Raw genomic sequence first — 15,295 nt, forward strand, 5'->3', positions numbered from 1 at the left:
GTATCAAAGCAATTCTATAGAGAAAAAAAAAGCCTTTCAGCAAATGGTATTGAAACAACTGGACATCTTCATCTAGACAAAATAATAAGCTTTGACTCCTGAACATTATACCATATGTAAAAAAAATTAGAGTCTGTTGGAACATAGACCTAAATACAGCAGTTAGAGCTAGAAAGGTTTTTTGTTTTGTTTTGTTTTGTTTTGTTTTATTTCATTTTATTATTTTTTTTTAGAGAGTGAGCATGAGTTGGGGAGAGAGGCAGAGGGAGAGAGAGAGAAAAAAAGAATCCCAAGCAGTCTCCACACCCAGCATGGAGATGGACACAGGGCTTGATCCCATGACCCTGGGATCGTGACTGGAGCTGAAATCAAGAGTCAGAGGCTCAACTGACTGAGCCACCCAGGTGCCCCTAAAGTTTTTTTAAAGCAAGCAGAGGAGAAAATATTTTTCAAATCCAAAAGTAGGCAAAGAAGTCTCAAACAGGACTCAAAAGTCAATAACCACAAAAGGAAAAAATAATAAATTAGCCTTCATTAAAAGAAAAATACAAAACTAAACCAAAACTGTGTTCATCACTATTCTCTCCCACTTTCAGCCTGGTGATTGGGATAACAAGGACCTGATATCTTAGACAACCAGGGAACTGGACAAAATATATAATAAATGTTTATTAGATATTAGACGACAGCACAGGGCCGTGATTCCTGAGAAAAGGGAGACAAATGAAACGAACCTTACAAACACCTCGTCTTATTTCCCGGAGGCAGTTTCTAGGTCACAGAACAGAGGGAGAAAGAGGCTAAATAGAGCCTGGTGGCCTCACTGAATTGAGGAGAAAGTGACAGGCATTCGGGAGAGCCAAGGCGGTGGACTTGCAGGCGAGGTTTGAAAGAGGAGGAAGCTATACAGAAAGAGAGAGTCCTGGAGGTCTGCAGAGGGGTCCCTTCCATCTTTGACTGGCTACTGGTCCATAATATGTGGGAGTGAATGGCCCCAGCCCAGGGAAAGGATCACCAGAAAGGAGGAGCAGAACGATTTCTGGAGCCCACACGGGACTTGGAACTTGTACTCTCTCTGACCAGAGTGGAGAGAACTTATAATAATAGGACATTGGGTAAAATGCTCAGAAGGTGATGGCCGTAGGAGCGGGGCTAAATTAACACTGGTCTAAACGCTGCTGTGGGTCCACTTTAATGAAGCTTAAACACAAGGCTTAAAAGGCTCCAACTGATTACAAGTCATTTAACTGGGCACCAGGATAAAGTGTAACACTACTTAAAAGCATGCAACAAAAACCCAACACATAAAATTTACAATGCCCAGCATTTCATAAAAATTTCTAAGCATAAAATGAAGTAGGAAAATACAACCCATAATCAGGAGATAAATCAACCAATAGAAAAACATATATAATAAAATTAGCAAACAAGAATGTTAAAAGAGGCCGACCAGGTTTGAGGGTAGAGGAAGACACGAGCATAATGGGAGAGAAGTGGATAATATTAAAAAACCCAAATGGAACTTCCAGAGATGAAAATATCTGAATCTTTTCTAATATCTGAAATAAAAAATAGATCAGAAGGGATGAATAGCAGGTTAGACACTGCAGAAAAGAGAATCAATGAACTTGAAGATCCAGCAATATCAATTATTCAAAATAAAGTTCAGAGAGAAATACTGGGAAAATATGAACAGAACTCCAGTGATCTGTGGAACAATGTTAAGCGGTCTAAGTGTGTAATTAGCATTCCATAAGGGGGCAGGAAAAAACTGTTTCAAAAATTCACGACTAAAATGTTTCCAGGTTTAATAAAAAGTATAAGACCACAGATCAACCCCCCACCCCCGCAGTGAACCCAAGTAGAATAAAACTAAGAAAAATTACGTCAAGGCACAGTAACAAACTAGGAATAGAAGGAAATTTAAGATTTATACACTCTTAAAAAAAGAATGTCCACAAAAAAACTACAGCTAACATCATACTTGGTGAGAGGTTGGATGTTTTCCCTCTTAGATCAGGAACATGGTAAGAATAGGATATCGGTTATAACTATTTCCCCCATTCCCCTGTTTTATTGAGATACAATGGACATATAACATTATATAGTTTAAGGTGTACAACATAATGATTTGGTAAATATAAATACTGCAAAATGATTGCCACAATAAGCTTATTGTGGTAATCCATCACCTCATAATTTTTTTTCCTGTGATGAGAACTTTTAAGATCTACTCTCTTAGCAGTTTTCAAATATACCACACAGTATCATTACTTAAAATATTTTAAAATTAATTAATTAAAAATCTTTTTTGTTAATGTTTATTTATTTTTAAGCCAAAGAGAGACAGAGTGTGAGCAGGGGAGTGGGAGAGAGAGAGGGAGACACAGAATCCAAAGCAGGCTCCAAGCTCTGATCTGTCAGCACAAAGCCCAATGCAAGGCTTGAACCCACAAATCTGTGAGAGCATGACATGAGCTGAAGATGGATACTTAACTGATTGAGTCACCCAGGTGCCCCTTTTTAAAAATTTATTTTTAAGAGAGAAAGAGAGCCAGAGTGCAAGTATAGGAGGGGCAGAGAGAGGGGGAGACACAGAATCGGAAGCAGGCTCCAGGCTCTGAGCTGTCAGCACAGAGCCCGACGTGGGGCTCGAACCCACAAACCATGAGATCATGACCTTAGCTGAAGTCGGAGGCTTAACCGACTGAGCCATCCAGGCACGCTTAGAATGGCTAAGATTTTTTTTTTAATTTATTTCTAAGAGAGAGAGGGAGACAACATGAGCAGGGGAGGATTAGAGAAAGAGGGAGACACAGAATCGGAAGCATGCTTCAGGCTCTGAGCTGTCAGCACAGAGCCCTACGCGGGGCTCAAACCCACGAACCGTGAGATCATGACCTGAGCCGAAGTAGGACGCTTAACCAACTGAGCCACCCAGGCGCCCCTGCTAAGATTTAAAAAGACCGATTCTACCATGTGCTGGCAGGATGAGGAAGAACTAGAAGTTGTATTAGTTCGTGGGAATGTGAAATGGCATAACCACTTTGGAAAATAGTTTGATGGTTACTTATAAAGTTAAACGTATTCTGGGGTGCTTGGGTGGCACAGCTGGTTAAGCTCAGGTCATAATTTGACTTCGGCTCAGGTCATGATCTCAAGGTCTGTGAGTTTGAGCCCCATATCGGGCTCTGTGCTGACAGCGCAGAGCCTCGAGCCTGCTGCAGATTCTGTGTCATTCTCTCTGCCCCTCCCCCACTCATGCTCTGTTTCTTTCTCTCTCTCTCTCTCTCAAAATTAAATAAACATTAACAAATTTAAAAAAATAAAGTTAAACATATTCTAACTATATGACCCAACAAACCTACTCGTAGATATTTACCCAGGGGAAATAAAAATAAACACACAAAGACATTTATGTAAGTATTCATAGCAGCTTTACCTATATCAGCTGCAAATGCAAATACCTAACTGCCCATTGATACGATTTTGATACAATATCAATACTATTCATCAATAAGAAGAAACTTAAAAAAAATTTTAAGATTTTATTTTTTTTTAATGTTTATTTATGTTTGAGAGAGAGTGAGTGGAGGAGGGGCAGAGAGGGATGGAGACAGAGGATCCCAAGGATTGGACAGCACAGAGCCTGATGCAGGGCTTGTACTCATAAACCCTGAGACCATGAGCTAGCTGTCAGCACAGAGCCCGACGAGGGCTAAGTGTCCGACTTTGGCTCAGGTCGTGATCTCGCGGTTCGTGGGTTCGAGTCCCGCATTGGGCTCTGTGCTGACAGCCAGCTCAGAGCCTAGAGCCTGCTTCGGATTCTGTATCTCCCCCTCACCCCTGTAAATCACCAATCTGCTTTTTGGCACTATAGCTCTGCCTTTTCTAGAATTTCATATAAATAGAATCTGGCATTATGTAATCATTTATGTCTGGCTTCTTTCACTCAGCGTAAAGACTTTGAGATTCATGCATATTGTCACCTGTATAAGAAGTTCCTAGGGCATCCAACTTGATTTCGGCTCGGGCCATGATCTCAGAGTCATGAGATTGAGCCCTGCATTGAGCTCTGCACTGAGCATGGAGTCCATGAGCTGGGACGCGTAGTAGACTGAGCCACCCAGGCGCCCCAGGCATGGCTCAATTTAAAAAGCCTCACAACCACCAAATATGGAGAAGGCTGTGGAGCAGCTAGAATGCAAAACAGCACAACCACTCTGGAAAGAGTTTTGATGGTTTTTTATAAAGTTCCACATACGCCTACTCTTTGGGTAAGTTCCACTTTTAAGAATTTGTCTGCTTGTCTGATCCCTCTGGAGGCTGAGCAGGACGGGCGAGTCAATGCCAGCCTCCTATTGTTCTCATTATTGCTTTCGTCAAACAAGAAGGAGAAATGAACAGTAACTTCCAGCAGTAAGAAATGAACAGGGTTGGGGCTGAAGAACACACGTTGCTTGCTATTTCCCTGTCGACCAGATGACTAGAACTATCTGTGATATCAATGCAGCCTGGGGGTTTTTAAACTATTTTTATCTAAAGGTGTCTCTTTTCGGTAATAACAAGTGTGTATGTGTTTACTTTAAAAATTTTTTTGTTCATGTTTATCTGTTTTTGAGAGAGAGACAGACAGAGTGCAAGCAAGGGGAGGGGCAGACAGAGAGGGAGACAGAGAATCTGAAAGAGGCTCCAGGCTCTGAGCTGTCAGCACAGAGCCCGATGTGGGGCTCGAACCCACAAACTGTGAGATCATGCCCTGAGCCGAAGTCGGATGCTGACTGAGCCACCCAGGGGCCCTTGTGTTTACTTTCTAAAAATGTTCATTTATTTATTTTGAGAGGGAGAGAGAGCATGTGTGCAGGTGTGCAGGGGAGGGGCAGAGATGGAGAGAGAGAATCCCATTCAGGCTCCACACCACCAGCTCAGAGCCTGACACAGGGCTTGAGTTTACAAACCATGAGATCATGACATGAACACAAATCAAGAGTCAGATGCTTAACCTACTGAGCCACCCAGGTGCCTCTGTGTGTGTGTGTGTGTGTGTGTGTGTGTGTGTGTGTGTTTAAAGCCTGGGTTTTCTCAATATCTCTTTAAAGGTTTTTCAATCATTTTATATCTGGTCAAGTTGAGGCTTTTTTTTTTTTTTAAAGAACCTCACTTTTAATTTGTGATATTGGTTTACAATTTGATTTTAAAAAGTCAACAACCAGCAAACACCTGTTAATAAAGAGCTTAAGTAATAATAATAATAATAATATAAAGAGATTAGTTTGGGGTGGAGGTGGGTAGTGTGATTGACAGGGAAGGAACAGGAGAGAATTTTCCAGTGAGATGGTAATGTTATGTTACCATATAATGACAAGGATGTGGGTGACTTGGATAAAAGGTTTATCAACATTTTACAGCGACTATTTGTACATTTCAATGTATGCAAATGTTTCTAAAAAGTAGCGATGTCAATAATAAAAGCCGAGTGGGTGAAAATAGAGTGAAAACACAGAGAACAGCACAGCTGGATAATTGTGAAGTGGGGTGATGGGTATATAGGGATCTAAATTGTACTATTATGTTTACATTGTGTATTTTTGAAGGTTTCCATAATAAAACGTGAAATAAAGGAAGGAAAAGGATAATTACACCTCGCGGAGCTGTTGTACGTGCCTGGGAGATGATGCTGGGAAAGGGTTTGTAGGCTGGGAAGTATGTTTTGACGTGAGCTTTCTCCATCTGATCCACCTCCCTCTCCTTCTCGTTCCTGCTTTCTGGTTCTTGCTCTGTGCTGCATTTCTGGTCGGCCGCGTTTTTCCTTCTTCTGCCCTTCTAGCTGCCCCTTCTTACCTGCCTAGCTGCCTCCTAGGTCAGGGCACTGTCTTGACGCTGTGGCTCCCCAGCACCTTGCTTCGGGGAGACCTCGGAAGACGCTGCTTCTCCCTTTCTCCTGTCTTTTTTTTTTTTTTTTAATATTTTTATTTATTTCTAGGAGAGAGAGAGAGAGAGAGAGACAGCGTGAGCAGGGGAGAGTCAGAGAGAGAAGGGGACACAGACTCCGAAATAGGCTCCAGGCTCCGAGGTGGCAGTCAGCACAGAGCCCGACGCGGGGCTCGAACCCACGAACCGCGAGATCATGACCTAAGCGAAAGTCCGACGCTTAGCCGACTAAGCCACCCAGGCGCCCCTCCCTTTCTCCTGTCTTGCTCTGTCCCCCTATGTCCCCCCCCACCCCGGGACAGGGGAGGCTGCTCCTGTTGCATGGAGTGCCAGCACCTGGTAACAGGATGGACAGGCTGCCTCTGCCCTGACATGTCTCCTCACCTGGCCTCCCCAAAAGCTGTCAGATTTGAGGGCAATCTGAGCAGGGTTCCCAGCCCTGCGCCCTCTCTCCTCTGCCTCCTCTCCGGCTCCACCCTGCCCCACCCCACCCTCCGTCGGGGTAACTGCCTCATGACTGCTTGTCAGCGTCTCAGCCCTTGTTCCCTGATCGTTCTTGCCACAAACCAGCTGGGCTCCTGGCACTGTTCTAGAAACCTCAGGCATAGGGCAGGACCCACAAGATGCCTACAGCCTGTTCCCTCTCTCTTTTTCCTGTTCTAACCATCTATTAACTCAAGAGGTGTTTGCCAAGAATCCACTGCGTGGTGGGTACGGAGTTAGACGGTGGTGGCCATGGCCATGGCCTGGTGGTGGATGTGGAATAACAGACGGTTACAGTGCCATGTGACAAGGACAGCCACCGGGGAACTAGGAGGAGCTGGGGAGGCACAGGGAGGGAATGTCAGCCTGGATTGGGGTGCAGGGGTCAAGAAGCGGTTCTCAGAGGAAATGCCAGCTAAGCTAAGACCCAGAGAGGGCAGAATGGCAAAGAGACAGCATGTGAAACAGCCCCAGAGTGAGACCTCAGTGGCAGGGCCTTCTGGAAACTTCCATCTGGTCAGACTTTGATGGTGAGGGGTGGGCCCGGCCAGGAGATGAAGCCATACCCAGCTGGCCTGGGCACCCCTTCCCCAGAGCACTGTGCTTCTGCCCAGATGGGGAGGGCTCCACGGGACAGTGCAGGACTGGAGTAAGATGGTGCTGAGCTGGCGGCTGGTGATCCTCAGTCTACTCCTCGTCCTCCTCTCACAAGCCCTCCCTCCAGAGAGCCCTCAGGCTGGGCAGTGACTCAGGCAGAGCCTGCCTCATCCCCCCTGTGACTTATGCCTCTGCCTCTGTGGGCCCGGGCAGCCTCCTCCGCCCGCTCTGCCTTTCAGGAAGTGCCCTGGCTCTGGTCGTGGCCCCATGTCTGGTCCCAGTCCCGGACCCGGTCCTGCTTGTGGCCCTGGATTATGGGTCTGGGTCCAGTTCTGGCTGTGGCCCCAGCTAGGAGTCTGAGTGTACCCTGGATGGCCGTCTGGGCGCAGCTGTGGCCCACATGGCCATCCACAGGAAGCCAGACGTTGCCGGAAGAGCAGATTCTGATCTCACGGCCTCCTCCTGGGGGGAGGGTCCTCCCCCATCCCTGAGCCATGGGGCAGAGTAGACACAGAAGGAATTTACCTCACAAAGGTACCTGTGAGATTCTAAAATCAGTTAGCGTGCTTGGCCCGGAAGGAAAAACTTAACAGTGTGGTTTAAGGGGTTAGGATCTGCAGTCAGATTATGTGGAGTTCAAAACCCAGTTCTGCAATGTATTAACCTCGTGACCTTGGGCGAGTTACTTAACCTCTCTGTCTCAGTTTCCTCCTCTGTAACACAGGGAGAATGAAAGCACCTCCTCTGTAAGATCACGGGAGTATTGAGTGAGATACTCCACGTTAAGGGTTGAACAGAGTGCCTGCCGCCTGGTAAATGTTCAATAAATGATGATAGTAACGCTACTTATTAATATTATTCTGTTTGATCCCTCTGATGGACAGGTGAGTGACCCTTGTTTGCCACCCACTGGGATTTGTTTCACAGGGATTTAGTGCCTTCCTCTATGGGGATGAGAAAGCTGCAGACTGGGGGGAGGGTGACCCTCATCGACCTCAGTTTTTGGGGAAATGTTCAGCTTTGGCAGCTGGGACGTCTTCATGAACAGTTCTCAGTCTTCCTCCCCTCATCGGTAGGATGGGGACAATGTCATCTTCCTGGTTAGTCGTGAACCTCAGTGGTGTGGCCTGGATGGATGGCCCCGGGCTGAGTCCCAGCTCTGCTGCGTGACCGCGGGCAAGATGCTCCACCTCTCTGGCTCCTGTTTTGTTTCCTCATCTGAACCGTGCACCATGTACCAGGGAAAGTTGTGAAATTAAGAATAATCTATGTAATGTGCCTGGCAGAGAGCCCACAGTAAAATTAGTAGCTAGTATGGTCATTCTGATGACAGAGACGAGGAAGAAGCTCAGGGATCCAGGGACATGTGTGCATGTTCCTTGAGAGAGAGAGTTACCGACCGCAGCCTCAGGATGCGAAGTGCATTCTATTTTCCTTAACGTCTTTCTGAGATGTTAGCATTGTCAGAACCCGAGCAGGTTCACGTTTAATCTGTGCAGAAGGAGTGGGGAAAGCAGGTGCCTTCTGAGGCCCCGGGAGCAGCCCAGGTGTCCTTCAGTAGCCGGTCCCTGCTCTGCGGGGCTTGAGCCAATTGGCCCCTCCTAACCTCTGGGCCAGCCTCCCCACACCTGTTCAGTCTGCTCTCAGGCTTTCCTCTTTCCTTCCAGCTCTCACGACTCTGGGGAAAATGAGTTTCTAGAAATCAAACAGCAGGGAGGAAACTCAGGGGTCACCCAATCCATTGCCAGCCCCAAGGCAGGTCTGCAAATCACCCTCCCAAACCCCAAACCTTCTACATGAGTAGATGTTGTCAGTGAGGCAGACACTCTGCTGACTCCGGTCCCTCCAGCTGTGCCGTGAGCCTGTCCCCTCTTGCTTACCCTCTGGAGAAGGAGAGAGAAGCTGGCCAGTGCCTGCGTCTGAGTAACCCTCCCTGGTTAAGAAGGGTGTTATTAAAGCACCCCTTCTCCAGGCTAAACAATCCTGGTGCCCTTCACCCTTTCCTCTCCGGTTGTGTTTTCCAAGTCTTTAATTATTTTCACTGCCCTTCTCTGTGGGTTGAAGCCCTATAATTAAAGAATTTCCGAGCTGGAAGGTACCTGGGAGAGGCATGGAGGAGAGCCAGGCGCAGAGGGTTAAAGGCCTCAGCCCCACCAGGCGGGGGCCGGGAAGGAAGCCCGGCCTGGATCCCTAGACAATTCCCCCTTCCCTATTCTTCCTCCAGTAGAAGAGAGCCCTGCCCCCTTTCCCTTAAAGCAATACATTAAACAAAAACCTTGCCGAGCAGTTCTTGTGAGCAGGACATTGTCAGCACAGTCACCTCCTTAATCCCTCTACAGTCTCACCAAGGAGCTGCGATTAGTCTCATCTTGTGGTCCGGGAAACTGGCTCCGAGGGATTAAGCAACTTGCCTGGATTCACACACCAAGAAAGTTCCAGGCCTCCTCTGCCCAAACTCTCCCTGGCACACTACTCTCACCCCAACTTGGCTGCACCCACAGAAAGCCAATGCCCACAGGCCCTTATGGAGGCACCCCTCTCGTGAGGAGCCCCTCAAAAGCCCCCGGGGTGGCCAGAGCTGGGCCGCGGCAGGCATCGGCCAGGCTTTCAGAGAGAAACAGAACCCACAGGGTATAGATTTCTATAAAGAGATTCATTTCATGTCATTGTGGGAAAAGCCAAAATCCAGAAGGTGGGTCCGCAGGTCGGAGACTCAGGCTAGAGCTGATGCGGACAGCTTTGGGGCAGAGTTTTCTGATTCTTTGGGAAACCTCAGTTCTTAGATCAGGCCTTTCAACCAATTCAATGAGGCCCAACCACATTATAGAGGATAATCTTCACTTAAAGTCAACCGGCTGTAGATACTAACCACATCTACAAAATCCCTTCACGGCAACACCTGGGTTAGTGTTTGATTAAATAACTGGGTATTACAGCTTTGCCAAGGTGACACATGAAACTAATCATTACCCCCTCCTTTATGGCTGTTGGCGGGGGTGGAAAGAGAAAAGCCATGGGGAGAAGTCAGCCTGATCCAAAGGTCCTTGGCCCCAGAGTCCCAGGCGAGTGCCAAGCCAGGGGACTTGGGGGTGGTGGCTCCTTCTGGGGACCTCTTCATTTTGAAGGCGTCCAAGGTCAGGGTGATGCTGCCAGACCCAGACCTCACCACTTGCCCCTGGTGAGGCCCCTCTTTGCTTCTGCTTACTTGAGAACTACAGTTAAGGCTCAGTGTCTTTTCAGGGGGCAGAAGGCCTGGAAGGAGGAAAGGGAAGCTTCTGGGGGAGAAGGAAGGGTAAGAAGACTATTGCTTGAGCCCTGACGACCCAGTCGGCCAAGGGCCCTTGAAGGTGGGGACAGTGTCGGATTTTCTCTGCACCCCAGGCTGGGACCATGGCTCACTGAGGGTGCGCTACGGGTGTCCGTTCCTTCCTCTTCCATTTCCCTCCCAGCTGGAGGCCTGGAACAGTCTAGGCAGGTAGAAATAAGTCCTGGTTTTAAAGTTGTTATTGTTGCTCTGTTTTCCTCTTCCTTCTCCTCCTCCCCCCACCTTGTTCCCTTCCTCCTTCTTCAATTTGGGGGAGAGAGAGGGAGAGGGAGAGAGAGAGAGAGACAGAGGACCCAAACAGGCTCCATGCTCCGTGCGGAGCCTGACTCAGGGCACAACGCCACGACCCTGGGATCATGACCCGAGCCGAAATCAAGAGTCAGACGCTCAACCAACTGAGCCACCCAGGCCCCTAGAGAGTTCTTCTTAATATACAGCCTAGACCCCTCCGACTTCGGGATAAACCCCCTACTATTAGGCCAGCAGACATGAGACAGTGAGACTTGAGGAATTTCTTGTTGCTAGAAAGTTTTGAATCCCCCGCCACAGCCTTCCTGCTGTTGTCTGTAACTAGAGCCGCTCCTAAGGGACAGAGAGGCCGCGAAGTCCAAAGAAACACAGACTGGATCAGAGCTGCCTCTTCACGGGTGCCATTGTCCCTTATCTTGTCCTTCGCTGGGCCGGAAGGCTCAGTTCCTCATCTCTGACTATAAGCGTCTAGACATTTAAGTTAGCCTCAAAGAGGGGCACCTGGGTGGCTTAGTCGGTTAAGCATCCAACTTTCGCTTAGGTCATGATCTCACGGTTTGTGGGTTCGAGCCCCGCGTCAGGCTCTGTGCTGACTGCCAGCTCCGAGCCTGGAGCCTGTTTCAGTCTGTGACTCCCTCTCTCTTTGACCCTCCCCTGCTCACGCTGTCTCTCTCTCTCCCTCTCTCTCCTAGAAATAAATAAAACATTAAAAAAAAAGTTATCCTCAAAGAAAAACTTCCTGCAACGAGCAGTCCCAAAGCATGACAAGGATGACTGACGGAGGTGGAGACGTCTTTTTCCTCGTAAGCCTTTCGGGACAGAGTCTCGTTCAGAGGCAGCGGCTCCCTCCCAACCCTGGGGTTTCAAGGAAGTCAGAGGAGTGTTCTCCTCTTAAGGGGTTTCCTCTTTCATCTGCAGGTGATTGGTGGTGAAGTCAGGTGTCACTGGGCCCAGCTGTGGGTGGGTGAGGCCGCTCCACCCATGGAATCAAGGGAGGCTTCTTAGGAGGAGAGCAGCTTTGAGATGCCTCATGAAAGACGGCCAAGTGGAAGCGTGGGGTTGGCTGGTAGGTGGGCGGGGGAGAAAGGAACTCGGTGGGGGTGGCTGGTCTGCCTCCTCTGAAGGGACAGACCTCACCCCAGCTCCATTAGTGTGGAGGCCACACCAGCCAGCAATTCTTCCTCCCAAACCTGCAAGGGGTAGAGTAGGGGCTACAGCCGAATTCCACCCTCACCTGCTATGGGGAGACATGTTGCAGCAAGAAGGCTTTAAGCTAGGCTAGAGGGTGAACAGGATAAGATGGGCGATGCATGAGTGACTGGGGGGGAGGGGCTCGCGGGATCCCTTTCTTTCCAGGCCTTTAAAAATGAAGAGCTCCTGGGGCGCCTGGGTGGCTTGGTCAGTTAAGTGTCTGACTTCAGCTCAGGATCTCACAGTTTGTTGGGTTCGAGCCCCGCGTCGGGCTCTGTGCTGACAGCTCAGAGCCTGGAGCCTGCTTCGGAGTCTGCGTCTCCCCTTCTCCCTGCCCCTCCCCTGCTCGTGCTCTGTCTCTCAATAATAAATATATGTTAAAATTTTTAAAAAATGAAGCATTCCCTTTGTGGCCACCCCCACTCCCAAGTTGCAGTGGTGGGCACGTCAGCCTTTGGGGGCTTTTTGCCAGTTAGCGCGTGACACACAGGCCACGTAGGTCATGAAGAAATGTGTTTTCGTGGAACGTGGGCAACTGGGTTTGGAGTTGCAGAGGGGTGGGGCCCCGGGCAGGTGGGACCAGGTGTGTTTAGGCCCTTTGGTGGGCAGGGCTGGAGTGAGGGGTGTAGGGGGGCTCTGGGAGCGATCATGCCCCATGGAGGGTCCTCAGTGCCCATCTCAGACCTCAGCACTCAAAGCGGGTAAAGATCCTTGCCTCTCTGGTTCAGCCCTGCTGGCCGATGGGCTTGGGGAAGTGTGTGAGGGCTGCGAGCAGTCTGAAGGACAACTATTTCTTCCCCTGAGAATGTGGTTTCAGCCCCTGGATTCCGGGGACCCCCAGGCAACTCCACCATCCACCAGGCATTTGCAGGAAGCAGTCCCCCAAGGAAGGAGGGGTCCAGGACCCACTGCTCAGGAGGACCGAAAAGCCAGTCCGCCAGCATTGACTGAGAATTGAACCAAATAAAGCTCTGTGGAGCCAGGCCGAACGCTGCCTCGGGCTGGCCCGGGAGAGTGCCCCTGTGCACGGGGAGTGGGCAAGGGGGCCACGCGCAGCCTGCATGGAGGCACAGACCCCTCTCCATGTGTCCTGTGCTCTCCTCCTCCGGGAAGCCCGAGCCACTCACACAGATGTCTCTCATTTGCCATTGACGCCAAATTCAAACAATTGACTCACTGGTCTGTTTTCCCACCGGACTGACTGTAAGCCTCGCAACAGTGAGGTCTGGGACTCATTCCTGTCTGTGTGATGGTCCCTGTTCAGAGCCTGGCACATGAAAGGATTTTCGAGAAATCTGTGTGAATGAGTGAATAATTGGTGACATTGGGTGGTCCTAGCTAATCGCCTCTAGCAGGACAGGGATGTTACAAGAGCTCAGAGGAGGGAACCATCCCTGTGAAACTGCAGGAGAGGGAAAGGCTCGTGGAAGAGAAAGTAGCCTGGTCTTCCATTGCCTTGAAATCCCTTGAACCTGTCTTCCTCCCTGAGGACAACTGAGAGAGGCATTCTCCAGCACCTGTCATTCTTCCTTCCCTCTTGCAGTCAATTTATCTACTTCAATCACCCACCAATCCTCCGTGATGTGCTGGAAGCAGCTCATACCGGCTTGGGAGCCAATAGTGTGCCCCTGTTCCCAGAACACCCCGTGGTGGTAGCTTGGAATTGGCCAGGGTGGGAGAAACTGGCAAATGCCACAGACCAGGGCTTTTTCACCCTGGGGGAGCCAAGGCTAAAACTTGTCGGCCCACTTACCTACCCACTACTCTCCTCCTTCCTTCCCTCCTCTTACCTCTTTCCTTCCCGCCTATCTTCCTTCTTCCCCTTTCTTTTCAATTATTATATTCAACTTGCCACTATTTACTCATCCCTCCACCTACCCATCCATTCATCCATCAATCATTCATCCATCATCCATCCATCCATCCATCCATCCAACTACTCACCCACCCACCCATCCACAAGTGTTTTTTGAGCATCTACTCTGTGTTGGCCTGTTCCCAAGGCTCAGAATCTTTGCCCAGACTCCTGGAAGACCGGTGCTTGAATTCTAAGGAATGGCAGAGACCCACTGGCAGGGGACTTCAGATTCAGCCAGCACTGATATTGGGTCCATAACCAGAATGCTTTAGTGTTCCTCTTCTCCTCCTCCTTGCCCTTCCTTCCCTTTCTTCTTCACAGGCTGTTCTCACAGGGTTGGGGAGACACTATCGGGTAAGAGGGAGGGGCATGTCCCCACCCAACGGACCTGTACTGCTCTTTCTCTACCTCTCCCTCCACGCCTCAAGCAAAAGCCCAGGGGAATTGGGTCTGACTTTTTGAGAAAGGGTTCTCCACCCCAGAAGCCCCAATGAGCTCTAGTCAACTTACCAGTGAGTACAAACAGCAGGGGGCTTAGCAGGGCCTGGGAAGAGAGACATCAGGTAGGAAGAAAGCCCATCACGAAGCCAGCTCTCTCCATCTCCAACCGCCCCCATCACCTCTTCTTAAAAACTCTGGCTGCTTTGTGAAAAGCTTGTCCCTGCTCTTGTTCCGAGGAGCTGTTATTGCAAAGGATTAGCTGTTCAGCCTAGTGAGCCAAAGGGGCAGAGCTCTCAGAACTTGACCTGGATTGTAGGGAAAGGAAGGGCAACCCACCCCCCTCCACACAGCCCAGAGCCTGCTACCCCCGCCACACTCACCTGCTGCTGTGTCCCGTCCCGCCCAGCCTGGGAGAAGGACAGCCCTTTACTCGATGGGGGTGTTGGCTTCCCAGGACCACGGCAGCGGGTTGCAGCCAGAGGTCGCCTGGTGGCGTGTCATGGCAGGAGCTGAGTGCCCAGTGTTCCTGCCTGTGGTCAGAGAGAGAACGGGGGTAGTTTTCCTCACTTTGCTCCCCGAGTTCTGTATTTATATGCTGGTCATACTCAAATGGCTCCCTTCTGAGATTCTCGGAGTTTCGGCCCTCACCGGCCTCTCTTTGGAGGGTATTGCCTGTGGCCTGGCCCAGAAAGGGCAGGCAGATTTTTTTTTTTTTCCTGAGTCACACAGCAAAACTGCTGTGGAGACAGAGGAGAAGGAAGGAAGGGTTTGGGACCTAGGGCCTCAGCCACCTGGCCTGCTGCCGCTTGTATTCTCCCATTACTGCTGCTCTGTCTTTTAGGTCCAGACAGGTTCTGACCTGCTCTGATAGCAATAACATAAGGGCCGACAAATACCACATGATTTCACTCCTGTGTGGAATTTAAGAAACAAAACAAATGAGCAAAGGAAAGAAAAGAAAAAAGAAAAAGGAGAGAGAGACAGATCAAGGAACAGATTCTTAACTAAAGAGAACAAACTACGGGCTCCCAGAAGAGAGGTGGGGGGAGGGGTGGAAATAGGTGATGGGGACGAAGGCGTGCACTTGTTTGGATGAGCACTGGGTGATGTACCGACTTGACCGACCACTCTGTTGCACACCTGAAACTAATATTACACTGCATGTTAACTCTACTGGAATTAAAATTAAAAACTCCATAAAAAATAACTTAAGGGGTGCC

The sequence above is a fragment of the Hyaena hyaena genome, unplaced genomic scaffold, assembly GCF_003009895.1.
Source record: "Hyaena hyaena isolate Hyena2069 unplaced genomic scaffold, ASM300989v1 scaffold_37, whole genome shotgun sequence".
NCBI classification, from domain to species: domain Eukaryota; kingdom Metazoa; phylum Chordata; class Mammalia; order Carnivora; family Hyaenidae; genus Hyaena; species Hyaena hyaena.